This window comes from Amblyomma maculatum, unplaced genomic scaffold, assembly GCF_055883805.1.
Source record: "Amblyomma maculatum isolate TAMU_Amacu unplaced genomic scaffold, ASM5588380v1 scaffold_13, whole genome shotgun sequence".
NCBI classification, from domain to species: domain Eukaryota; kingdom Metazoa; phylum Arthropoda; class Arachnida; order Ixodida; family Ixodidae; genus Amblyomma; species Amblyomma maculatum.
Window position 1 is genome coordinate 5,184,250 of NW_028146738.1, and position 25,694 is coordinate 5,209,943.

The 25,694-nt window shown below is 45.6% G+C and overlaps 1 long non-coding RNA gene across 1 annotated transcript; it reads left to right on the forward strand.

Moving 5' to 3' along the window:
* The first annotated feature begins 22,568 nt into the window (after positions 1-22,568).
* LOC146172131 (uncharacterized) lies at positions 22,569-23,529 on the forward strand. Its single transcript, XR_014702518.1, has 2 exons — positions 22,569-22,916; positions 23,405-23,529. It is a non-coding gene; the product is annotated as an uncharacterized LOC146172131 (long non-coding RNA).
* Positions 23,530-25,694: the final 2,165 nt, after the last annotated feature.

The following is a 25,694-nucleotide window of genomic DNA, read 5'->3' on the forward strand; positions in this document are numbered from 1 at the left end:
CAATGTTTAAAGTAAACAAATAAAGATGGCGTCGAACCGCACTGGAACTCATTCGCCGGATCTGGGACCTTGCGGAACTGTCTGATATACCTTATATTATATATAAGCAGGAACGTAATTATAGCAGGAAGCGTTCTGAAGCGTTCAGGAAATTTCCGACTAAATTTTTTCTTGGTTAACATAGGCCTTGAGGTTTTGAAATATTATATACACTGTAAACCGCACCTTTTGAAACGTGTCGCAGCTAATTAACGAATTTTCAATTAGTAGACTGAGCGATGCACCAAGCTTGAAAGCTTTAACGCGTTCGAAATCTGCCAAAAGCAAGGTGTGTCGAGAATTTTAATACACCCTTTGATCATTTGCTGAAAGTAGCAGCAATGCAAAACAGGGCTGCGAAATTGTACATCGACCTTGTAAACAGATAAAGCGCGATCCGGATGTCGAACCTAGAATAACGTTTTATGCTCATTTTTTTTTTCACTTCTTTACTTTTTGTAAAAATATACCGAATGCAGAGCCTTGAAATATGTATATCAATAGAGACTATTATGTCTCGCAACTATGAAGAGAGTTGTTCGCTTTAGGAGAAATATTTTTATTATACATATTTTATTCTATCATGCATAAAAGTACAAACGTTTTTATTTTCTGAAAAGTACAATTTGACTTCAGCTATTATTGTAAAAGGCACTGTTTGAAATCTCGAGCAAATTTATTTTCTTGCAGTTTGAAATGTCGGGAAGTTTCGGGTTTCGTACTTTGAGATAGGCTTCTTTGAAAAAAAGGTTAGACAAACGTTCTGAAAACTGCAACCTTTCCCCTTGACATTAACACTTGAGGGTTACAAGAACATTATGGAAGTCACACATGCCAAAGTACACATTATTTTCTGAAAGCTAAGTACATTTTCTTCAATAGATTGACAAATATACATTTCTATTTTTATTATCTTTAATCTCTCACCTTTACTTCGCCGGCACCAGAAAACTTAACCAAAAAAGAATTTTGAATTCGTGAACGCACGAGGGAAGTATGCAGGGCTTTTAAAGAAAGACGCTAACTTTAAGAAATAGTGGGCTCAAAATAGAAAAAATGATAGGAATTAACTCTTTTCGCCGGCGGACAGAATGTACTGCAATATTCGTTTAAGCATCCAGCGTCTTAAAGAAAACCCAGTATTTAACTTCTTAAATATTGCACTTGGCTACTTAGTTCATGGAAGTTGAATCCGTGAGAAATTGATAATGAACCATTATTGTTTTTTAAACGAAAAAGAAAATCTTATTTATAAAGCCTGCAGCGGTAAGAAATTAGATTTTTTTTTCTGCCAAGACACTTTAATATAGCGCCGCAGATGCGCAGGAAGCAATTTTCGGGGATAACGTGAGCAGTACCCCGGGTGCTCTATGTAAGCGCATGAGGTGCGGCCTGCTTCGTCGCACTGCCGTCAATGGGTGAACGCGTCATCGAGGAGTTGACACTTGCGGCCGTTGTTTCTGCTGAAGGCGCCACTGTTCGGGGAAATTTGGCTGCCCGAACTTTATGCTTTGGGAACGCGGTTGCTCTCGTGCTTGGGCGTATCGCCTCGTGCTTGCGTGGTCAACTAAGGCTTTAGTGCGTGAGTGTATGTATGTATGTGTGTGTGTGTGTATTTGTGTGTGTGTGTGTGTGCGTGTATGTGTGTCTATAGACCAGGGCTCTTCCGGCAAACATTTCCTTACTTAAAGCAGTGAGAAAAGCCTCTAATACCTATGAACACTGCAGTAATTATGAAATCAAGCATGAGAGTGGGACCGGGGTCCACGGAGCTATACGTAAGCTCTTGAAAGCAACCATAAAAAATGTTTACGAAGGCCAGAAACCTTGACCAAACGACCTATTTTCCATCAGTCGTATCCGAAACGCAAAATTAAGCTAGTTCGAACAAAGTATACCTGAGATGAAAAACAATGCTTTATCCTCTCCATCCTTAACTCTCACAGGCCGACGGAAAAAAAAAAAACTATCGGTGCACTTAAGCTCCGCCTTTAAGTGTAGGATGAGACAATAGACCGATATATAAATCCCCGCTTTAACCACCCTGTTTGAGCGTGACTGCGTAGCGTACGTGTACCGTGCTTGACCTGCAACCAAGGGCACTGGAAGGTTGATTATGATTCCATCTTCCCACCTCAGATGGGCAAGTCCATTTGGCAGATCTTTTTATCTTTCTGATATCATGTGGTCTCGTAAATTCGCGCAAACCAGCGGAGTATCACTGCCCTTGCATGTCAGCGGCCAGCTACAACTAGCCAGTACCATGCCCGTGTTTCTTCGCTCTTAATGCCGACGCCGGACTTAGTGACTAAGGGGACCGTTAACGCTATCGCGTTAAAAATGCCACAGGTCACGACAGCGCTCCACCGCGTACATGGGCGCACACATTTAGAGGGTGCACTCAGATGGCACAGTTTATGTCAGCGGGAAAGTGGTAGCTAAGAACGTGTGGTGAAGCGCCGCCCTAACCATAGCCCCTTGTTGAAGGTGGTAGCTAAGAACGTGTGGTGAAGCGTCGCCCTAATCATAGCCTCTTGTTGAAAGATGCCTGCCGTATGCCCCGAAAACGCGCTGTCCTTACTTTCTCCATTTTGCTCTTTTCCATAAGAAGTGGTAGCTAGAGATTCTTACGGCGACCTCCTGCAACACGCATTTGTACATGCGCGTGCTCCCTCCTCGACACCACATCACCCCAACCCTCTTTGCGGTGATGGGGACTTAGCTAGCACCATCTCTTGCCGACTGCCCGCAACTTAAGGCACAACGGCTACGTTGGGTAAGCGAGCGATCCCACACGCATCTTTCTATAGGCGGCGATGCCCTAATGAATTGTAAGTGGCTATAAGGAGGAATTTTTAAAAATAACTTGTAAATTATTGGTTGTATGTAGAGCTTTTAAATTTCGCTCGAGCACTTGCAGAAACCACCTCTCAAAGACTGATGGATTAGGAGCAAACATTTTTCTGGGTCTCTTTGTTATGGATGCGTTTCGATGGAGGCAAACTAGAACTGCACTCGTGATACGTACCATGTCGGTGCACGTTAAAAATCCCCAGGAGGTGTAAATTATTTGGAGCACCGCTACGGCATACGACAAAGCTTGAGTCGCTCCGAGACATCAAGGGCCACATACCGCTACACACCTTTCGATAAAACAGTATGACCAGTGAAGAATCTCCTCGTTCATCCATGTTGTCCTGGGATACTTCTGCAGTGGCTGTCTTCAATCAAAACTCGCTCGCGGAACACCCGAGATGGTTCCTTGTGTAGCCTCTGCAAGTGGAAAGAAATAATAGTTTTATTTTTTTTCATGAAGTCCTATGAAAGTTGAACCCTGGTAATTGCTTGCATGGGCCACGCTTATTAAATTCCGGTACGACGCTGACACCACAACGAACACAAAGGCGACTGACTTGATCGCTCACAAGTCAAATTACAAATAGACTCGTTAAATAATATATGCTGCTGGCCTGCTGGGAGCGCCGCTTAATTTTTATGGGGTGGGAGCTACCACAGTGGCTCAATGGTAATAGCGCTCAGCTGCTTATACTGAGGTCGTGGGATCGAATCCAGATCTTGCTGACTATAATTTGATGGAGGCGTAATTAAAAAGCATCCCGGCGCTTGCGAGGCCAGTGCATAAATAGCCCCGTATTGTCTACGTAAACGCAGAGTCCTCCGCTGTAGCATCCCTCATGTTCCACGCGTCCCTTCCGGACGTTAAACCCCACGTTTTGATCAAAAATAAATATTAAAAAGGAAATGCCACAAGCCTTCTTCAGTGCACTTAACACCATTGCACTATTTCAATCAGCGTAATAGTTACAGCGGGAGTGGCATGATTTCTGTTAATTAACGTGCATAACTAGGGCAACTAGGTAATGATTCATTGTTATTGAGCGCCTGAGGACCACGACACAAGCGCTTACTAGTATTTACTGCGGAGCTACTGAAAGATTTGAATTTGCTTTCGCTGTCCAATGCTGCCAATAAAACGATATGTCTTCGACTGCAAATCTTTACCGTGAAAACACACACGTGATATTCTCTTCTGCCCATTTTTTTTCTGACTGAAATGTCTCGCAGTACGCCGTGTCCAGTTGTCTGCAGCGGCATCTTTCCTTGCTGCACTTTATCGGCAAATTTCTTTGATTCAGACTGCGTTGTACAATTTCTATGGGATGAAAATGCCTGCTGATATGTGTCGCCTTCGATATAGATATTGAAGATGCGTTCTATTCTCTCCTCATGCCATGGTTGAATTCGTAAAGCGGCCCAGCATCGACCACAACGATGAGAAAAAATTGTGGTTTAATTGTGACACGTCTGTTGAACGCTTTAATTATTGTCATTTTACTTGCCGTGAACATGGGATTGCGCACTATAATATATGTGAAAAGTCCTTGCGTACGTATCGGATCCAAGGTTGAGACCTTTGTGGCATTTTCTGAGCAGATTTGACTAATGTATTAACGCAAATCCTAGTGACCGTCATCTTCACATATTAACATATGGTGACGCTCTCCTAATTTTTTTTTAAGCAGACAATTTGAATCGACGCATCATTGATGCCTTAAAGGCAATTTAGTCATATTGGCAAAGAAGCGACAATATTTTGAAAGTGTTCACTGAAAATAGTTTTGGTCAGCCTTTAATTTCTCGAGCTTCCCAAGCTGCAGTGCCGTAATCTCAATTTCTATTCCTGCCTTATGATAACTGTCGTTTGACGCTAGGACCTCAATGCCGTTGCTGAAGTATTCTGCAAAATCAGAATCTGTAAAACATGGTGTTTCTGCTTGTTTCCTGAGATTAGCAGGTGAACAAATAAGGCTCGCACACTACTGGAAAAGAGTTTGTCGACAGGTAACGAGGATAAGAGTGCTCGAATTTCCTGATACGGCCCTCTCGAGTATCTGTGACACGCTTGTAAACGCCATCAGATTTCAAGCGGCGGGCGAGAGGCGTCAGCGTGAAGAGAGAAAACATGCTGGCCCCGCAATTGCTTATGTTATACGCACTTCACCTTGGCTTAAGAAAATGTGTATATTGTCCATGCTGTTGACTCCGTTCCCGCCAATTTTTTTTTCACGTGTTTCGGCGTCCAGGACAAGGCTCATGCAACCACTTTTGCCGATAACAAAATGTGTGGCGTTAAACATGTTAATACGATGGTTGCTGCAGCAATATACTTTCCAGAATTCCGACAGTTGCGTGCATACTTTGGTCGTAGAAGCCGCTGCTCGAACATACATCTCAAGGAACGCAAGAATTATGAGAGCAACCCCCGCTCTGGCAAACTACAGAACGGTTTATGCGGTTTAACCTCCCAAAGCGACTCAGGCTACGAGAGACGCCGTAGTGGAGGGCTCCGGTAATTTCGACCACCTGGGGTTCTTTAACGTGCACTGACATCGCACACGCGCACGGGCGCCTTGCTTTTCGCGTTCATCGAAAAGCGGGCCGCCGTGGCCAGAATTCGATCCTGCATACTTGGGCTCAGTATTCGAGCCCCCTAGCCACTACACCACCTCGGCGGGACGCAAACTAGCAAACCACTGCAGGGATTGCAAAAGTATTGACAAGCGAAAGCGACGCGTGCTACAATTCGAAACCATCACGGTTATGTTCCCACACCATGTAAAAATCATCCCCGAATTTAAATAAGCATTCCAGACCGCTAAATCTGCTGAACCACCTTTCAGCACTAAATCAGTTAAGGCGCAAGACTGCTGTTCGCGCTAAGGAGGTGTAACGCACTTTTAGAAGGCAGCGGTCCCATTCGCCTCAGGCCATACGGCCGCTCCGTTTTGACTGCGATAATCTACAGGCACGTGAACACTTGTTGCTACATCGTTGGGTAGCTCCAACCGCAGCATATCCCATGCCAGCGGTTTCGTAGGAACAAACACAAATGAACAAAGGCAAAGCTTTCCGCATGTACAGAAGTGTTTTAGTTCAGCTTAAATGAAAAAAAAAAAACGAAAGCATAACTAACTTGACAGTGAGTGTTTCGTGCGACAAGTTCGCGCACGCGTACGAAAGACATCACGTGTGCAATACCCAGCCTAACAAAGCAGTGTGTCGAATACCGAAAACGTCTGTCAGCACTGCAGAAAACTACGCGCCGCGTAAGCCCTACGCAGTGTGATTGGAAAATATATAGCAACCGTTCGAAAGTTTCGCTTATCTTTCAAGCCCATAAACTCTTCGGGATAAAGTTCCAGCACAAACTGAGATACGCAATTCTTGCAACATCTTGTTACTGGAGTGGGCTACAGTCTCGCACCAATTAGAAGAATTTCATGGGTCCGACCTACATTACCTCGTATTATTTCACGTGCAGCCACTGCTCAATTCAAGGTCAAATGTTTTACAATAGTACCCATACCTGCATCCGTGATGGCGAGAAACGCTGTGCTCTTTTAGGCGCATTTTCTTGCTCAGAGAGGACACCGACGTCAGTGCACTGTGCCCGGGATCGAAACCGCTGCCCGCTTAGATATTCTTCTAAATCACTTCAACTTTTGAAACGGAATGAAATCAAATCAAATATTATTCTTACAGGTATTCGAATACAGTATTCTAGTATACCACGAAAAGTCAGCCTGCACAGCAGCGCTCGGTGTATTGTAACATGCAGAGAGTGAAGCTAACAGCACATAGCTAGAAGTAGATAGAAAGTCCTCAATACAGTGAGGACTTTCGAGAGTATAAATATTAGGCAACAGAAGAAACATGCGTCTTTCAAACAAGAATGCAGCAAATGCACAAGAGAAAAAGTAACAGCCTGTACAAAATCCCGATCAAACAGAAATTCCTTCAGTGCACTTTTGAACCGATGCAGATGTGTCGAATGCAAATCAGATTCTAAAGAGAGTGGAAAAAAATAGAATGTGAAATTGCTGCCGATGGTGATTTATATTGACATAATCGGTGTGAACTTTCGTATGTAAAAAAGATCTGGCTGGCAAACCGAGTGCACCTAGTTTTAATTAAATAGTTTGGTCAATAAACAGCTAGTAAATACAATTATTAATGCAAAAGCATTACTAGGCTATGTCGGTAAGGTCGCAGTGTACAGAACGGGTCCGCCGCCGTTGTGTCGTTCTTAGAAGCGTTAGGATCAAAAGAATGGTATAATTGATAGAGGATGATGTGAGGACGCTGCAGAAAAAATATTGCCAATAGGATGAGTACTTATTTGGAGTCAAAATGTAAAATTAAAATCAATCAGCCGTCTAAGTAGCTATGCGATTATTGTCGACGTCCAATATTAATGTCGACATCACGCCAACCGGAATTGGATGTTTCTGACTTTAAAGATTCAAGCAAATGCGTGTTGTGTGTCAGCGATATTCCGCGAGTCACATATGCTGCGCCTTTCCTTTCCTGTAAACCAATTAGAGAACGCCGGCGAACTTTGATGCGTTCAACGGAACGTTGGTTGCGTTCGACAAGGGGAGCGCGATGCACCTTGTGCCGCAGAAACGCTCAGGCTTTCGCATTCCTCTACTGCACATTCTGCAGTGCTTAGGGTGCACAAAAATAGGTGAAGAACTGGCCATATTCCTCTGCTTTCAAGACATGAAGCAGCACTGAAATTAGTGGCAAGGCGGATGACCTGGTTTACAATGTTGCGCAGATTAAATAAGAATTGGATAAGTGGCGCCCCTAGCAACAATACCATAATTGATCTGACGAAGAAAAAATGGAAAATTGACAGATAATAGTGCGTTCCTTGGGATATAACAGCGACCTTTATTTAGGGCAAGATTATCCAATGTTCTTCTTTATCCGATTTAGGAATGACGGAGTAATAGGGTCTAAAACCATGCGGAGAAAATTAGTGCAATCGGAACGAGTGTTTTCAAGTGCTTATCGCTTTATCCACGGAAGTCCAGCTCATTTATGATGTTGGGACGTTCTGCCGCTTAGAAATACCTTCCTTAGCCTCGCCATAATTACTTTATTTATTTCACATGGGAGACACTAATAAAGATCTGCCCTCCATGGCGAATAACTAGCTTGGCATACGACAGTAGAGCACAAACGATCAAATCTCGGCCTGGGTGGCCCGATTTCGGAAGAGTAAAAACTGGAATGACGTCCTGAGGGCTGCGCTCTATACGCGTACGTTAGAATCTCAACTTATCAAAGCGTATCTCCGACAGCAACCCACGACTAATACTCTTTCACCTCTCGCTACCCTCATCTTGTTTACCACGACGCTGTTCAGTGAATAAGCCAGTTAAAGCAATTTTGTTTTTCTCATAACGACTTTATCTTCCCTCGCAATTAAATACTCGGGCATCAGCGGCCATGGATCGAAACTTGTGTACCGGCAGTACTCAATTCGTATCCATACTGTATCGCGGGCTGGTGACTGCGTGGAACCCTGCACAAAGCACCATATATTGCATTTCCCAGCTGCAAGTTACGGCTGTTCGAAATTTATTTCTTACATCGGTTACGTGGCAGTTTTGTATCCGTTGCATAAAACAAGTTGCCGATTACAACTGCGTAATTAAATTATATTGCCGCAAGCCACTCAAATCTCTATTTATTGTTTTTTCGACAGCAGCAAAAAAAGCGGCCTTGTCACTCTGATGCTGGCAACGGAATAATTTTATATTATTTGTTTGTACATGCCCGATGTCGCGAGATGCATCTTTATCAGTTTCTTTTTCGCGCAAGATGCGACGAGAACTGCCGCGAAGATTCCGACCAGTCGTGTTTGTTTCTGCAATGTTCTAGGTTGTGCTAGTAACAGTGTGCGGTTTTATCTAGATGTTTCTTAGCCGCCTTTAAAGTGAGCGTTGACGTGCGCGACATGCATTCTTTGTTCGACGACAGTGACAACGTTGGTTGTTATTGTCACCGCCGAATAGCTTAGTTCTTTTGCTGGTGCAAATCAGCCAATAAAGAGCTTATTCCAGTGAATTTCAAGTCTCCTCATTTGTCGCCAACGACCTTGTCCCCACTACGTGACAATATATTATTTCATTCGTCAGTCACTGCCCTGAAAAGTAACAATTACAGGGAATTAATGGAATTTTTTTAAAGAAACAAAACAGCGCAAAATAAACGAAGGAGAGGGAAAGCAAATGTAGGCCTTTCGTTTCAGGTGCGCTGTTATGTTCTTTCAAGATGCACTACTAACTCGCCACCATCTCATTGCTGCTAAAATTTGTTTTTGTTTTTTCTCCGACAATTATTCCTGCATCATCTTCAGCCTGGCTACACCCACAGCAGAGCAAAGAGCCCTCCCATAAATCTACAGTTATGCCTGCTTTGCGCCAGAAGCGACCACCCGGCCCCCGCAAGCTTTTTAATCTCATCTTTCTACCTAAACTTTGTGCCACTGCGTGCTACGCTTTCCCTCTTTTCAAATGCATACAGCTACCCTTTGCCAGCATACGTTTCTTACCTTCGCATTACGTTCGCTGCTCCATGTGCATTTCGTTTTGATTGCGACTAGGATGTTAACTCGCATTTGTTCCCTTGTGGACTCTGCTATACCGTTCTGTCTCTTAACGTTACATGTTTCATTTACCTATTCGTAGTTCGGTGCGTTGCCATGAATAATTAAAATGCCTTGCTTTAGTCTGTTCAGTTTGATAGTAGAAAACCAGTAGGATGAATTTATTTGCTTCTTTCTTCAGGGATAGTGGTAAACTGCCATTCACGATCGTAGAGTACGTGCCAAATATCCCCATTTTATCCATCCAACATCGCACAACAAGCATTTATTAGCACTTCAGGTCGTGTACATCTTCCTGCCTACCAGTATTTTTACCGAAATATTATTACTTTTTTTTTATTTAGGATTATGGCGGCTGTGCAGTCGCTGTAGACATGTTTCAGATTCCTAACAAATGGCTGTTCTATACGCTGCACTCCTTTGACATTTCCATTTTTAATTAGTTTCTCAGAAATACGCACGGATGAGTATGATCTAGACCCCTTGCTTGAACTTTAGTCTGCTACAGTACATGCATTGGTAAGTTGGCATGTCGTAGTTTTTTTCTACGTTTCTTTGTGAACGCTTCTGTAGGGGCTCTGAAGAGTAACTCGAAGTACGAGCCAGATGTTAACACACTGTTTAAAAGTACTAAGATCTTGCGCATCATCTGAATTTGGCCTACAAAAAACTTTGGAGTGTGGGGAGACGGTGAGGTGGAGTTAAACTAAGCCTTTGAAAGGCATAACGCGGACGTGAGCGGCTATATTTGGGAGCCCCTGTTAGGGTACGAAAACTTTGTTAGTCGTATATCACTTGACCCATAATTGGCGCTTCGTTACCTCGCACACACTCTTTACACATACAGCATCACGCTACCAAATTGTCTTAGAGACCTCCAAACATGGATATAAAGCCCCACCTAACCATGCCGTAGCGACGTGCCTGCGTTGTCCAAGGGTAGCATGTCTGACATGGAATTAAAGGGCCCTGGAAAGTTGCATTTAAATCTCACCCTCCCTTCTGAACGAAGAGCGTCACACAACCCGACGACCAAGGAGTGCTCGTCTATGTCAGCTGCCAGATCCATTTCCGTGATTCTTTGCTCATAGAGCCGACATCGACAATACTGGCGCCGGATTTTCTGGAAAACGGAACCTTTAATGCACTTCCCTGTTCGTGCTATGGAGGGATAAAGTGTAATTTTATTGAATGTGACATTCTGTTGAGCAGTCATCATGAAATGCCAAATGCCTGACCGGAGGCTAATCCCAAGGAGACTGTCCGTATTCGCGAGTGCGGAGATTTCCAAGCACGCAGCTCCTCAGCAGCTAGAGTGGTACCAGTCCACAAGGTGAAACAATTCTGTGCTACACCGGTATTTGCCACTAAGTTAGGGCTTCGGTATTAAACAAATCCTTACAGGTTGTTTTTGATAAAATGGCACAGGTTACTAGTAATCCGTTAAAGTAAAATATAACGGCATTACTGAGAGTGTTATACGCTGCAAAAAGCAACCGACTAACTAAACAATTTTGAAAAAAAAAAAACATGTATTATTAGCAAAAATAAATTACTTCCGACGCGTTGCGTACGTGTGCTATGCGATGGGGGTTATGGTAGCGCACCAAATTTCATGGGGAAGGGAATCGGTAAAACGCACTCACCGACTCCGCGAGCTCACAGCTCTCAGAGACGACTAGCCATCCGCACTTGTGACATGGCGACAGTGACTGGTATAGTTGAGAGCAGTGTTGTGCTAGTTTTCGGGTAAGAGCTTCACCGATGATGTAGGCGGGCGAGGGTTATCGTACCGTACTCTCGTCGGTGTCTGAAAAGAAGCCCATGCAGATATAAGATGAAAGCGGCCGCTTGTATGGACCTACCAAGTTTTAATGCCTTTTAAATGCCTCGGAAAATACACCACTCGGTTGCTTCTGTGATGACGCTTCAGAAGCGCGGAAACTTGCAGCGCAGGTAGTGGATTCGCGGAGAAACGCTGAGCATGCATCATACCTGCGACACAGGTTCGGAGAGCTTGCATTCCTCTCTGACAAGAAGAACGCGGTCTTTCATTCTCATCAGACGAAAGTTTGTCCGCCTCCTCTACCGTGGTGGCGGTCATGATGCCAGTAAATTGGCTTTTCTGCGACTCGTGCGCGTGTGCATCAACAAACTACATGCATAGTATAGCAGCTAATGCATGAAAAGATGCCACGAGGGGACTAATTATTTAGGAGACACACGCTTCGCTTGTAAGGGTATGGCACGATATCATTAACGGCTTCCTTGTGCGGCTCCTTTTGAGGATCCTCGTTCGCGTATATGAATATTGCTATTCGCTCAGTCACTAATACGTTAATTTTCGCCTCCTGACAACATTACTTAGAATACAGTCGTAAGCTGCCACATTATGTACGTCACACACCACTCGACATAGAAAGCCTCACTTTAACCAAGCCGTACCAAGTAGGGCAGCTTGAGTAAATCGGGATCGAAAGGTTCTGAATTCGATTCCCATCTCACCCTCACACAGTAAAGGCGAAAAGTGAGTTTGCAGCTATTGCCAGCTGGCAATTCTCACATGGTTTCGTAGTGTCACACAATCCGCCGACCGATCAGTGCCCGGCCATATATACCATTGCGAAGTTTCACCGCCCAGAGGAAAACGTAATATTTCTCGCTTAGATTACTAACGCCGGGCTTCCGAGGGAACTGGGTGTTTCTTCTTAGTACGGGCCTATTGGCGGAGAAGGATGGCACAGCGCTACAAAGACTGAAGGAATGAGAAGGATGCAGACAATTGCACTGAATGGTCTGGGTGGCTCTCCCCTGTCCCGTCTTAATGTCGCCGTCACATTATTTTCAGTTAAAAATGCATTAACCATGCATCTGCTGCAGAGGCTTACATCGTGTGGCATTCGACTTCAGAACGGAGTCGCATGGCCGAGTCCCGGTCGTGGTGGCTGCTCCATTCCTGCGGAGGCGAAATGCGAAAATGTCCGCATGCTGCCAGAGTGCAGAGCAAAGTAGAACACTAGGCAGTCGAAAGTAGCCCGGAACACTCCACTAACTACGAAAATGAGCAGTTTTAAACTCTTAAACGACACACAGCACCACTACCACCACCATCCACTAAGCGTAGCGCTGAAATATAATCGAATTTTAAACGGGACGGTCACGTGCCAAAAAAAAAAAAAAACTTGTGTGGCGATCATGACACGCGTAATATGGTACTATAGCTGTACCTGATTCGTTTGTAATTAAAATAAAAAGTCCTTAGTGACACATGCCCAGCCTATTTTCTGGATCTCTGAAGCATTTCAATACAGTAAACAAGAGCGCTACAATACGTATCCCAGCGAAAGGTAAAAAAATGCAGCGTTGCCTAGCGACTTCACCTCTCAGTAAACCCGCCACTGTTTTGCCCCGCAGCCTGCATTCTCCTGCATCTAGGCTCGAGCGCCCACGCTTTGCTGAATGAATTAACACGTAACAAGTGTCTTCGTGGCGCCTACAACAAACTTGAAAATCCCCACCAGTCCTACTACTTCTAGTGTTTTCTTAATATTTACGCAGCTTACCTTGAGAAAAGTTTGCTACAAATGTCTTGGAAGAAAGGGGCTGCTTTAACAACATTTTTCATCGACCCTCTATCCATGCGACCAAGAGTGTCTTCCCAGGAAGCACAGGCCTTTATCCATAGTTTAGCTGACTACTCCATAACTGATATAATATAGACGTAGTGTCGCAACTGAAGCAACGCGCCTGACAACTCGAAGTCAACACTGACAGTGCACTACATTCTACGCATGTCGAAGTGTAATTACTTGCAATGTGCGCACGACCAAAATACGTCATGACGAGGTGTGAAAAAGCGTAAAGATGATAAATTTCCAAAGATGCTTCACTGGAGCCTCCGAAATTGGCATACGTATACGTATCTGATGCGGCAGTCTCTACAGAAGCAGAATCCTTGAGTGAAACGCGTTCAGCACTTAAAGCAAACATTGAAGCGCAAAAGTTCCGCTGCAAGAGGAATTACATTATAACTGGCTCATCGTAACTGCGCAGTAGAAGCAAGCAGTCAGGGAAGGGACGATCTCGCAACAGTGACGAAATGCAACCAGAGGATGCCACAGTGGAGGCACTGCGAATAATGATGACTCATAGCGCAACAAGAAGACAAGTGACAATAGACATAAATGCTTACATCCACTAAACGCTTTATTTGGTGTTCGCAGTATTTGTACAAGGACGAAAGGAGTGAAAGATTAAAATGGTGACAAGGGAAGAATGAAAACATGAAATAATTTCGACCACTAGGGGTATTTAGGTGGTTATTGATTGGGCTCGAACATTGCACAGGACACGGGTGTATTTACATTTCGCTTTTATTAAACTAGGCCTTCCGAGGCCAGGATTCGGTCCCTTCACCTATTGCTGATAAGGCTGAATGCCATGACTACTGCGGTACCACGAATAATGCGAGCAGCAAAGTTGTGACCACGACAAGCGTCCCTAGCGTCATGAGAAGCTTAACAGGCGTTCCCTGTTATTCATTTAAAGAATCCCTGTCTTCAATGTGTCAAGATTGCGCATTATTACGTGCACAATTACTCTTAAGGTTTATCTGTATCCCATCGCAGTGTGGAAAGACCCCATCCAGGTAGCTAAATAGTTTGACGCTCATTCAGGAAGTTGGAAAACCCGGTCTTGTATCTGGACGTGGCGGTCGTTCTTTCGTGGATACGACACGCAATGTGTCAACGCGAGTTACAAAGTTGACATACGCACAGGGGTGTAGGAGGGGGGGGGGGCAACTTTCGCCCCCTTATTATCTAAGGGGGCACCAAAACTGTCTAATACCGTTTCTTTTGGGGGCCTGAGTCGTCATTTTTCAACATGTAGGGTTATCTATGTAGGTTTTTTTGACAATACTAGTAGCCTAGGTCCCGTCCAACAACAGTTGACTTGCCACCATGACGCTAGGAAAGCCGGTAGTCAAAGGCAGGCAGTTAGAAGCGCGTCATGTTGTCATTCTCATTACCACATCCATGTCAAAGCTTGTTTCTCTTTTCAAAGCCATAGCTGGCGCCATCTATTCTGCATGAAAATAGCCCGTCTTGTGCTGCAGAAGGTCCTGAAGGTTAGCTGCTTCCCCGAAGGTCAGAAAATGAATCTCCTCACGGCATTCCAGGCAGTGAGAACTCTAACAAGCTGTAAAAGAAATGAAGCTGCTGGACGACAGTGCCTTTGCTAAGGTGTTTCACCGTACCACAGGATATTCTAGCCACACGAGACTGGAATTCTGAATGTGGTACAGAGAACGATGTCTAGATGCTTAGGCTTGAATTACGCTAGTCAATTTTTTTTTCACTGAATAAAAAGGGAAGATAGAGCCCCGCGTCACCATTCTTTGGCACCATGCTTGATGCTTTTCTCGGAGGAATGGCGGCCCGATTCACGCAGGAAACGGTTGCCATTTATATCCGCCATCATAAACACCCCCACGCCTAACCGACACTAATGAAAGGATAGAAGTTATTGCTGATTATTTTTATGCGAAGCTTGACAGTTTGCGTCGTCAACTCTGTTTATTGAAGTCGCAGGTCAGCATACTGCATGTGAAGCTTGGTTATTGTAATGAGTGTCTAGAGTACTTGCAGGAAAATGGGCTAGGAGCATCAGTTTATTATAAATTTAGAAGTCCTTGAATGCAGTCTTTTATCACTTCAACATATTTATCATTATTCCTTGCCACTGCAGGCTCATGCGAGAAAATGTTTTCAAAACTAGCTATCATGAAGACAAAGTCGAGACCTACAATGTGTTATGACATGCGTGTATGACAGCTTTTACGTTTCGTTGAACGAGAGATCGTTTTATGAAGATGTTGTAAGGGGGCCCTTGGTCATGTTGCATCAAAATCGCGCAGACGCCTGCTTTAAAGCATTAAAACAAGCTAGAAAAATCAAAGTTCAAATGATCAACAAAGTTCAGAATTGCATTAGCAGAAAAGCATCGTCGCAGTTTGGGGTTACCACATGGTCTATATCAACTGCATGCTCTGAAGGAAAAATTGGATTATAATTGCATTTGTGCTTATTATTAACTAAATCGCCATTTTTCGTATTGTTTGTTTTATATTCTGGTGCTTGTAAGCGTTGCAATTGCCATTGTTTTATGTGGCGTTTGCTTTCTCTGTGTCAGTACTCTGGACGGCTTACAACTTGCATTGTGTGAGGGTGCAGGTATGCATTTCCTGTTTGTCAATTGCTTTGTATGTATTAGCAAGATAAGTTTGATGCAATTTTCGCAGTTCCTTTTTTGCAGTAACAGAAGACGAATGTTATGTCGTAAATGTTTTTCTCTTTAGAGAGAATGGAAAGATCTTCTGAATTTGGAGGACGCGTGGCCTTCACCTTAAGAGCAGACGCGAGAGCGTGTGCATTCATTGCCTCAGATGTTCCAACTTTGGGGTCACTCAGATCTCACGCGCTTCTATCCCTACTTTAAGCGACGTGCACGTTTCAGCTCAGCATCTTTGCCTTACGGACAAACTGAGCTTCACTCAGCCGTGCGTTTAGGATCATTGGCAGCCTGCTGACGTTTTAGCCCACACACTTTCAGTGCTGTGCTTCCGTTTCTATCGTTTTTACCTTGACATACCGCTTTCGCTTCAACCGTCTAGCTTCCTCATATGCAGCGTTCCTCTCAGCCTTCTCGGCGTCTTTCCTACGAATTCTGCCTGGTCGCAGATCCCCATCACCATCATCACAAATCACATCCTCAAACGAAGCCCCCACATTATTAAACGCATCCGGTACATTTTCAGACAACATATCGCACTAGTACCAGCCACACGTCACCGCACGTGTTCAAACTCAGCGACACATACTTGAGAACATTCATCTGCACATCTCTGGTTTCTTTGACAGTCACTAATGCCTACAGTAAAAACTAATCAATCAATCAACCAATCACACTACCAACCTCTAAATTTATCAGCCAACCCTGCATATATACTTTCTTTCGTCATCTCTCTCACGTCGACCTTGATGCAGGCGCAAAAGCAATGCAAAGATGTATGAGGCCTGTACTTCTGATGGCTGCCGCAACACGTGATGGCGCCACTCAAATGTTAGCACCGGCAAGCTTCCGATTCCTCCTTGAGAGCTCCATCTCAAGCCGGGCTACAAGGTTGGCTTTTCAGCACAATATGAGCCCAGAACACGTCGCGTAAAAAAAAAGCTAGCACGCGCCAACACGAGCGCTTATCGGTTGCCAGAAGAACCAGATGCTCTAAGCGCACAGAACCATCATTGTGGTGCTGACGCCGAAGCGCAAACATTTCACAGTAAAAGAAAAAAATGGCATAAGGTATTTTCAACTCCGCGCCGTGACGCCGCCTTCACCTTACAAGGCAGAGACGCGTTTGACACTTTTACCACACGTTCAAAATTGAAACATATTATCAGTTACCATCAGCAGTGGCAGTAATCTAAAATGGACCAACATCTCGGTGGCGGGCCCATAAGCCGAAGAGACTAACGCTACGCAGATAATGGCTCTGCTGGAAAGGCCGGCCTTGACATTTTTGCAAAGTCAGAGGACTCCGAGCAGAAATTCTCAGCCGAAACGCTACACCTGAGTCACTTTGAGTTCCGGGCTCACCACCGCGCCATGATTCAGTTGTGCGAAAATGGTTTGGTACGCTAGCATTTTCCCACCTCATCAACCACCAGCATGGCCGCTCGACGTGCTGCCCGACAACGTACAAAGCAGGGGCCTAAACCGCACTGGGCTGATTGACGAACCAGCCTACCGTAACATGCCCTGCCTATCTCTCCAACTCCCAGTCTAGCTGACAGCGGAAGCAGCGGAAGAATAAAGGTTCGTAAAAACGCCGTTCAGCGAGAAAATGCACTTACGGGCTGGAAGGCGAGAGCACCCGGACCAGTTAACCGCCGCTGCTCCTTGCACGCTCTTTCACGAGCCAGGATACGGAAGCGTCTTCTTTGTCTTCGTGAAGGTATCCACGCAAACTGAACATGGTCGTGAGCCTCACATTTGGAGCGAGCTGCGCTAGCGTCGATAAAGAAGAGCAAGTGGGATCATATGACCCATCGTACTGATCCGGGAGCAGACGCTCTATTAAATTCTAGCGTTTTAAAAGATGAACGTCTCAGTTTGTGAGTACAAGAATTTCAAAGTTTGATCTTTTGTCTTCGAGGCGGTTGCTAGAGTTTAATTAAGCAGTGGTCATGGTCCGTAACGCCTTTTTTACCTGAACGAAGTAGGTATGCAACAAAACCCGGCGTAAGCTCCCATCTCTTCCCGAATAATAAATTGAGAGAAGCTTGCCTAATAAGGCTTCAAATCGATGAAAAAGTGAGCGGCCATTCTCATGTGTGCAGGAAGCATTTCAGCGAACAAGACTTCGTCTTTGGAGTTTCTGCAGAGTTTGGTGGGTAGCGGCGAAAGGACATGCACGCGTTTACTTTCTTGCGCATATCACATGTGGAGCCGGCGAAGACTAATTGGTGGAAGATGTGGCGTCTCCAAGCATCAGTATCCTCCCAAACTAGGGAAGGTTTGCCCGAAAGCGAGTAGGTCTCAATTTGTTTCCTGTGATGATTGATGCCCAAGACGAAAATTTCATTGAAACAAACTAAATGATTCTGCCGTCATGTACAGTGGTATGCGTAACAGATCGTGCTAGAAAGCTTCAGCAGCACTGAAGCACTAATTTCAAATAACAGAAGAAGCGAATAGGCATGAGGAAGAGAATTAAAAGTAGTGATCTGCTGATGTAAGGATAAAGAAGACTGCTCCGCGCGGTGAAAACAAATATCCACCCGTCTCGAGTGGTAATTATTGCGGTCACTAGGCAAGAATTCACTGCTTGAAACACACCTCTGAATAGTTGCCTTAAAAGGTGTCTCCACATAGTTCCAGTGGCAAAACATGCCAAATCTATGCGCTCAGAAAAGTTGTCAAATAAAGTCGCTTCTTCCGACACTGCATCTGCAATCAGCCACCTGACAGTCCCGCTCATCTCGCAGCGAGGTTGAACGACCGGTCACCTCTGAATGGATTGTAGCATCTTCAGTTATTTTCAAGCAACTGCAATAATGAACTACTCAAGTTGGCATGGCAGTAGTTAAAAAACGTCGGACAACTCTTCGACACCTCGCTGACTCTACGAACTGCTTGCTTACGGAATTATAGCTCTTAATACTACAAATTAAGCTTAAACAAGACCAGGCTGACAGGTGTAATATATTGTCAGGTAGTGGTGACAAGGCCGTAGACACAAAAAGAAGACACAGGCTTGATGGTACTGAAATCAACTCTTTATTTAGGTGACTTGCGCCCTTAGAAGAACTAAGCAACTCGGCTGCGGCGATAGCAACAAACGTGCTCGTCGATCGTCGAACAAATGCCCGTCACACTCGTCAACGCTCAATTTAAAGGCTGCTCAACTGCTACTAGCACAACCTGGAACATTGTAGAAACATACGCAAATGATCGGAATCTTCGAGATAGATTTCGGCGCATCGTTCTCGACAAAGGAAAATGATAACGCGTCGTATCGCGTTAACGAGCATGAACAAACACGGGATACAGAATTCATACACGTACCAGAATCACAACGATAAGGCCACATACCGGCGGCTGTTGAAAAACAACAAATACAGTTTTGAATGTTTCGCTGCATTACTCCATCCTTTAAAAACATCACCTCGATGTTCCAAAATAAACAAAGCAACTTCAATACAACAATTACAAAGTTTAAACACCACGAATTGTTTAACGCGCGTAATAAGGCTTCTGGGCACGCTCGTCGCCGTTGTGATGCTGTCGTACCGTCGGGAATGACTTCATAGTCCAGTTGTCCGACGCAGCTGAGGATTTTGTACACCCCAAAGTATCGACGCAGCAGCGTTTCACTTAGTCCACTGCGGCGAATTGGAGTCCAAACCCACATTTGGTCTCCTGGATTGTACTCTGCGTGGCGTCGTCGTATCTTGTATCGTCGGGTGTCGGTGCGCTGTTGGTCTTTTATACGCAGCCGTGCGAGGCGTCGGGCATCCTTTACACGCTGCAGGTAGGCGGCGATGTCAAAGTTGTCTCGTTGATTGCGTGCGGCAGCATTGCGTCGGACGTCGTCGTGGGCTCCTTGGCGTGGCCGAGTGGTTAGCGTGCTCAGCTAGTGATTGATATGTACCTAGGGACGTAGTTCGAGGCGCGCTTGGTGCACTAATTTTTTTATTTTTTTACTTTTTAGGTTTTTTTATGTACCTAGCTTGTTTCGTTACTTTTTACTTTTTAATTTTTATCCCACGCCTTTTTTTCTCCGTGCGAACAGTGCCGCCAGTGCGGAGCGTCCCAGTATGCCGCGTCCCTGTGAGCCCAGTTTCCAGCGTCATACTGGGACCATAATCAGGTATGGCGCTGGAGCGCTGGCACCCAGTGGCACTGGGTTTTGCAATAGGGCACCTTGAATGGTCGGCCGTATATGTACGGGCGGAAAAGTGGCCCAGATGATCGCCAGGCACTCCTCGGTGGTCGAGTAGTTCGCTTCGGCTTTCGAGAGGGACCTGCTAGCGCGATTACTTTCTCCTGTCCGGAATTCTTCTGAATGAGAACGCCGCCTAGGCCCTGACTACTCACGTCGGTATGTATCTCAGTCTCGGCGTTCTCATCGACCTGGTCTAGCACAGGAAGTGACACTAGCCGGCGCTTATGTTCCTCGAAGGCTTCCGCTTTTGGTACTTCCCAATGAAATTGCAAGTCTGCCTTTGTAAGCTGCGTCAAAGGTTCGGAGAGGCATGAAAAGTTCTTGACGAATCCTCGGTAATATGCGCACAGTCCGAGGAAGCGGCGCACCACTTTCTTGTCACCTGGATGTGGAAACTGTTCGATTGCAGCTGTTTTCTGTGGGTCGGGGCGAACTCCTTCCTTGCTCTATCACCAAGAAACAACATCTCATTTTAGACGAAGTGACATTTCTCTGCTTTCAAAGTTAAACCTGAGGACATTGATTGCGTCAAGTACTGTTCGAAGCCTTCTCAGATGGTCTTCAAAGTCTGACGAGAACACAACGACGTCCTCCAAGTATACCAAACAAATCTGCCACTTTAAGCCCGCCAGGACAGTGTCCATTACCCTTTGAAATGCGGCTGGAGCGGAGCACAAGCCAAACGGCATTACCATGAATTCGAAGAGGCCGTCCGTTGTTATGAACGCCGTCTTCTCGCGGTCTCTTTCGTCGACCGCAATTTGCCAGTACCCGTTTTTCAGGTCCATCGACGAGAAGTACTTAGCATTACAGAGCCGCTGCAGAGTGTCATCGATATCGGGGAAGCGGGTAGACATCCTTCTTAGTTATACAATTCAAGCGGCGGTAATCAATGCAGAAGCGAAGTGTGCCATCTTCACCAAAATGACTAGTGCCGCCCAGAGGCTCTTGGATGACTAGATCACGTCATCACGCAGCATTTCCTGAACTTGGTCGCGTATTGCCTAGCGTTCTCACGGCGATACACGGTAGGGGCTTTGACGTTGCAGTCGAGCGTTTTCGTCCATGATGATGCGATGCTTTGCCAACGGAGTTTGCCGCCCTTACAAAAATGAGTTTTGAAACTCTATTGTTGGACTATTGACCGCCTTTTGAATTTATTGAATTTCGATAGACATTCAACCCCAGCTGAGTGCAATCTTTACAGGGCCCACAGAATTTTCATTGTGTTCTACCCAATAGACTTTTTGTGCTATTTTTTCTATGTGCTTTTTGTTGTCAGTTTTCAACGTTCACGAACAATTAGCGTGTACTGTTCAAGCTGACCCATGTTTTTAAGTAGTTTTAGGCACAAATGATAAGAACATGATGTGACAATTTCGTTATGAATTTTTGGTCTCACTTGTAATCAACTATTGGCCACATTCTGCAAAGGGAAATATAAGAGCAGCATGCAGTTGCGTGCTCGTTCATGTTATATAAAAGTACATATTAACGGTGCACACTTAGCTCAAGCTTCGCAACACAGTGAAAATATGCCCTAAAAACTTCATGATGGCAAAGCCTCCACTAATAATGCAAATACATCGTTGAATGTCAGTCAGAATCCGTAATGAATCAGCTTCTGTATGTCGCAGAAGGTAACTTTAGTGGTAGGACATATTTTATATTTATCATAAAACAAGTTCAGTGAGTCATCATACTAACAAACAGGATCCTAGATTGAACCTACCATGTAGGGCAGGACAAAGCTTTTTTAAACCAGTTGCAAAGTTCACTATATATATGCTTCAGGGTCTGACATTCTGCCCAAGCCTAGGTATTTTTGCCCGTAGCTTTTGCCGCAAAATGAGGTGCAGTCTGTATTGGAATCCTGTATGTCTTTGGAGAATTTAACTGTTATTTTTTTCTTTTCCTTCCTTTCTTAAAGTGGACACCATGCTAAAATGAAGTCACTTTAAACATTGAGGGGTTCTAATAATGACGGATTGATCCCACGCATACTATAGAGTTAACACGCATAGCAAAAACATTCGCGTATGAAATAAAAAGAAAAAAAAAATAGGATTACACGCGTCTTCTATCCGCGACTCGTCTTTTCAAAGAAGCATTCGGCCACTGCCTTGCTACTGTCCACACCCATCTTTCCCCCGTGCCGCGAACGGCGCCAGCATGTCCGGAGGGTCGAGAGTTACTTCCTGTCGGCTGGGGGGAAAAAGGGGGAGGGGGGGAGGGGTTGCTCCCTCTGGGTCTCTGCTCTCTGCCTTCTCCGTGGTTTGTCTTCACGGAGATGACCTTGGCTGCAGCATAGCTCGCGCAGCGGGGGCGGCGGCTCCCCCTTTTCACCGAAGCTGTTCTTCCGCGCCCTGTTTTCTTTGCACGCGGACGCGGGTACGCTGAGTGCGGCGATGTGCCAGTTCAGTTGGCGTTTTCCCGCCACCGTGGTCGCATCTTGCACTGTGAGCGAAGCACCGTATGTAGGTTTTTCGCTGGTGATTATCACGAAGATCGTTTTGTTCAAATTTGAGCGCGAACGTACGCATTTAAGTCTTCGGAGGAATCCGCTCTTGGGTGGCAGCTTCTGCGCAAGGAGGACGTGTTTAAGAAGTTCAACAGTCGCAGGCGTTTTGGATTCTGGGCGAAAAGCCGGCACGGGCGGAGGGAGCGTCTGCACTTTGGTGAGAGTTTTACTTTTTCCTATTCGTGTTTGTGCCAGTCTTGTACAGTGTGTGCTACAAGGGGAAGCGAGCATGTAAATATTTCTAGCAGGCAAGCCAGCCTCGTCGGAAAAAAAGGAGGGAGAGAGAGAGAACCAGGCTTGTCTCTAACGCGGACGCTGGGGCCGATGGAACGCCAGTTGGGATGGCGACATTTTCTTTCTTTTACAAGGTGACCGTTTTTGACGGATTGTTCGGCACAGTGCTGTACTCTTTCGATACGCTACTCGCGCTGAGACGGACACATTATCGAGATCATAATATGCCTCTGTCACACATTGTGGATTATTGAATCTGTGCAGCTCCACCATTTTTGCAGTGTTTGTTTTTGTTTCCACTCATTTTGGTGCCTATAGTTGGTAATTCTGCTTCAAGTTTTCTGGGTAGTAATGCTTGTGACTTGCACTTTGCTATTTATATTCACAATAGGATCTTTGACGGCAGCATATATTGTTTATCAGGGAGAAATGAACGATGTGGCAGTGCTGCCGAGCTGTGGAAGCGGCGGTCGATGCCGTCTAAGCAGTGAAAGACAGTGACAACTCATTTTAGACAAGAAATTTCTTGAGCTATGACGTGGAGCAGCGCACAAATGCCTTTCCTCTATTTTTAAGTTAGTATATACCGCAACTTAATTATGATTTATATTGTTTATTTCAGCATCACATGCGAGGAGTTCCCGGACGTATCAGCGTTTTACGCAAAGAATAGCCTGGCGTCATACCTTGCATATGAATTGAAATAAAGCAAATAAACAGCCCAGCTCATGTTATGGGTTCACCAAAGATGCATATTTTTTCTTTCTCATTAACGCGCATTTTTTATTCTGTGTTCCCTTTCCGCTGCGGATTAACAGAAAATGCTGCGTGATCAACGGTTAGCCGGGAGCAGGCACGAGGTGGTTTACATTAATGCAAAAGTAGAACAGCACATATCCTTGCTGCGGTCAGTCAACACATTCTATGTTCTGCTCGATCAATCAACAATTTAGTCAGTTTAGTGTAGGTTAATGAGTGAGTAAGTATAATGGGGCTTAAAAGATCAAGATCTGTTTTGTTCTTTTATGCCTCACTATGCTTATCATTAACCAGCACTGATCAGACAGGATTGTTGATTGGTCGGGCAGAACATAGAATGTGGTGACTTATCGCAGCTAGGAGATGTACTGTACTACTTTTGCATTAATGAAAATCACCCCGTGTCTGCTCCTGGCAAACCGATGGTCGTGTACTATTTTCTGTTGTTCAGGAGTGGAAAGGTAGCAGAAAATCAAAAAGCGTCACTTGCAGAGTTTCTGAAGCATTTGAGCCTGAAATCAACAGAATTTCAGTTGCGCGAATTCCAAAAGCGCTCTTAAGAAACACATGGGCCACTATTTCATAAGCGCTCAACAAGAGGTCAACACTGCATCATCCAAGATGTTGCCGATTATCAACAGACTTTCAACAGCGTGTATTGACACAACGCTTTCGAATTTCTATAGAAACCCTACATGCATTTTTGTAAGGGCGCACTTTCGACGCTAAGAAAAGCACTCGCTGTAGTTTTCAAGAGTGCGAATGCAGTCTTGTCTGTCTCAGGGGAGCAACACTTGCTGTTGGGCTCGGGGGAGCGCTAGGTTAATTTCGAAATTGGGCTGCTTGGCTCGGTTGGGTGCATCGTCTTCAAGTTTCTGTGGAGGGCGAAGACTTCTCGGATGGCCGCTAGCTTGTCAAGTAAAGCAATCGTCATGCCCTTGTTCAGGTGCCGGTATTCATCGGTGAAGTTCGTGACGAGCACGTCAGCTTGTCCATGACAGAAACGGACGATGCGTCTTGCGATACCAAGTCCTCTATACATAACAACTGAGTGTTTCCTTCGACAACCCTTTCCGTGATTTCGACTTCTGTTGTAACGACAGGGACGATGACGCTTGATTGGGGCGGTATGGTCAATTCTCCGTCGAGGATGCTGAGGGCGACGTGATGCGTCGAATTTCTCGTAGCAGGTATGGCTTTGTCGCCCAAGAGCTTGATGAGTTTGGATCGGAAGTCGATGATCGCTCAATGTGCGTTCAGAAAATGCATGAACAGAATCACATCGCGGGAACAGTTCCGTTGGACGATGAAGGTGGTAGGGTAGGTACGTCCATTTACTGTAATCATTTCTGTGCATCGCCCCGACGGCGTAATAAGGTTACCACCTGCGGTGCGGATTAGCGGGCCGTCCAAAGTGCTCATCACGTTTTTGAGCTGGGCGGCGAAAGCTCCACTGATGACAGAGTAGTCGGCATCGGTGTCCACTAGGGCGGTAACCGTGCGTTCATCGACAGCAACCTCAAGGTCACTTGTTCGCGTCCTAGTATTGCGCGTTGGCTTCGGTGTTCGATCTCTGCTGCGTCTTGTGCTGAGGTCGCGGCCGGTGCACACCGTCGTAACGTCGCTGGGTGGCGATACTTGAAGTCTGGTCGTGATCTCGTCGACGTTGTCGTCTTCTGGATCGGTGATTTAATGGCTGCGTCGTCGTCACTCATCGTCGGCGATGGATGATCTTGTTTTCGCAACCTCACCTCCAAAGGTGTTTAGTTTCCCCTGCGCGGGCTTGGGGACCTTCCGCGCACACTCTCATCGTAGTCACGGCCTGGCGACACAAAGCGGGCCCTGTACGGCGATGGAGACCTGAACCGACGGCTTGGTGGCGCAATCTCACCGCTACGCAGATGGTTGTCAATTTCTTGCGGTCGTTCACCTGGGCGTGGTCATGGAGCGTTGACTGCAAATCCGCGGAGACCGATTTGTTGGTGCGGGCAGTGGCGCAGAATGTGGCCGGCCTCACCGCAGTGAAAGCACAATGGCCGGTTGTTCGCTGCCCTCCAGGCGTCGCACTTCCTGGGGCTTGGGGGTGGTTGGTAGGCTTGGCGGGCGGGGGCCAAGGGGCTGCTTTCAGGAAAAGGACGGTAGCGGCGAGGGCT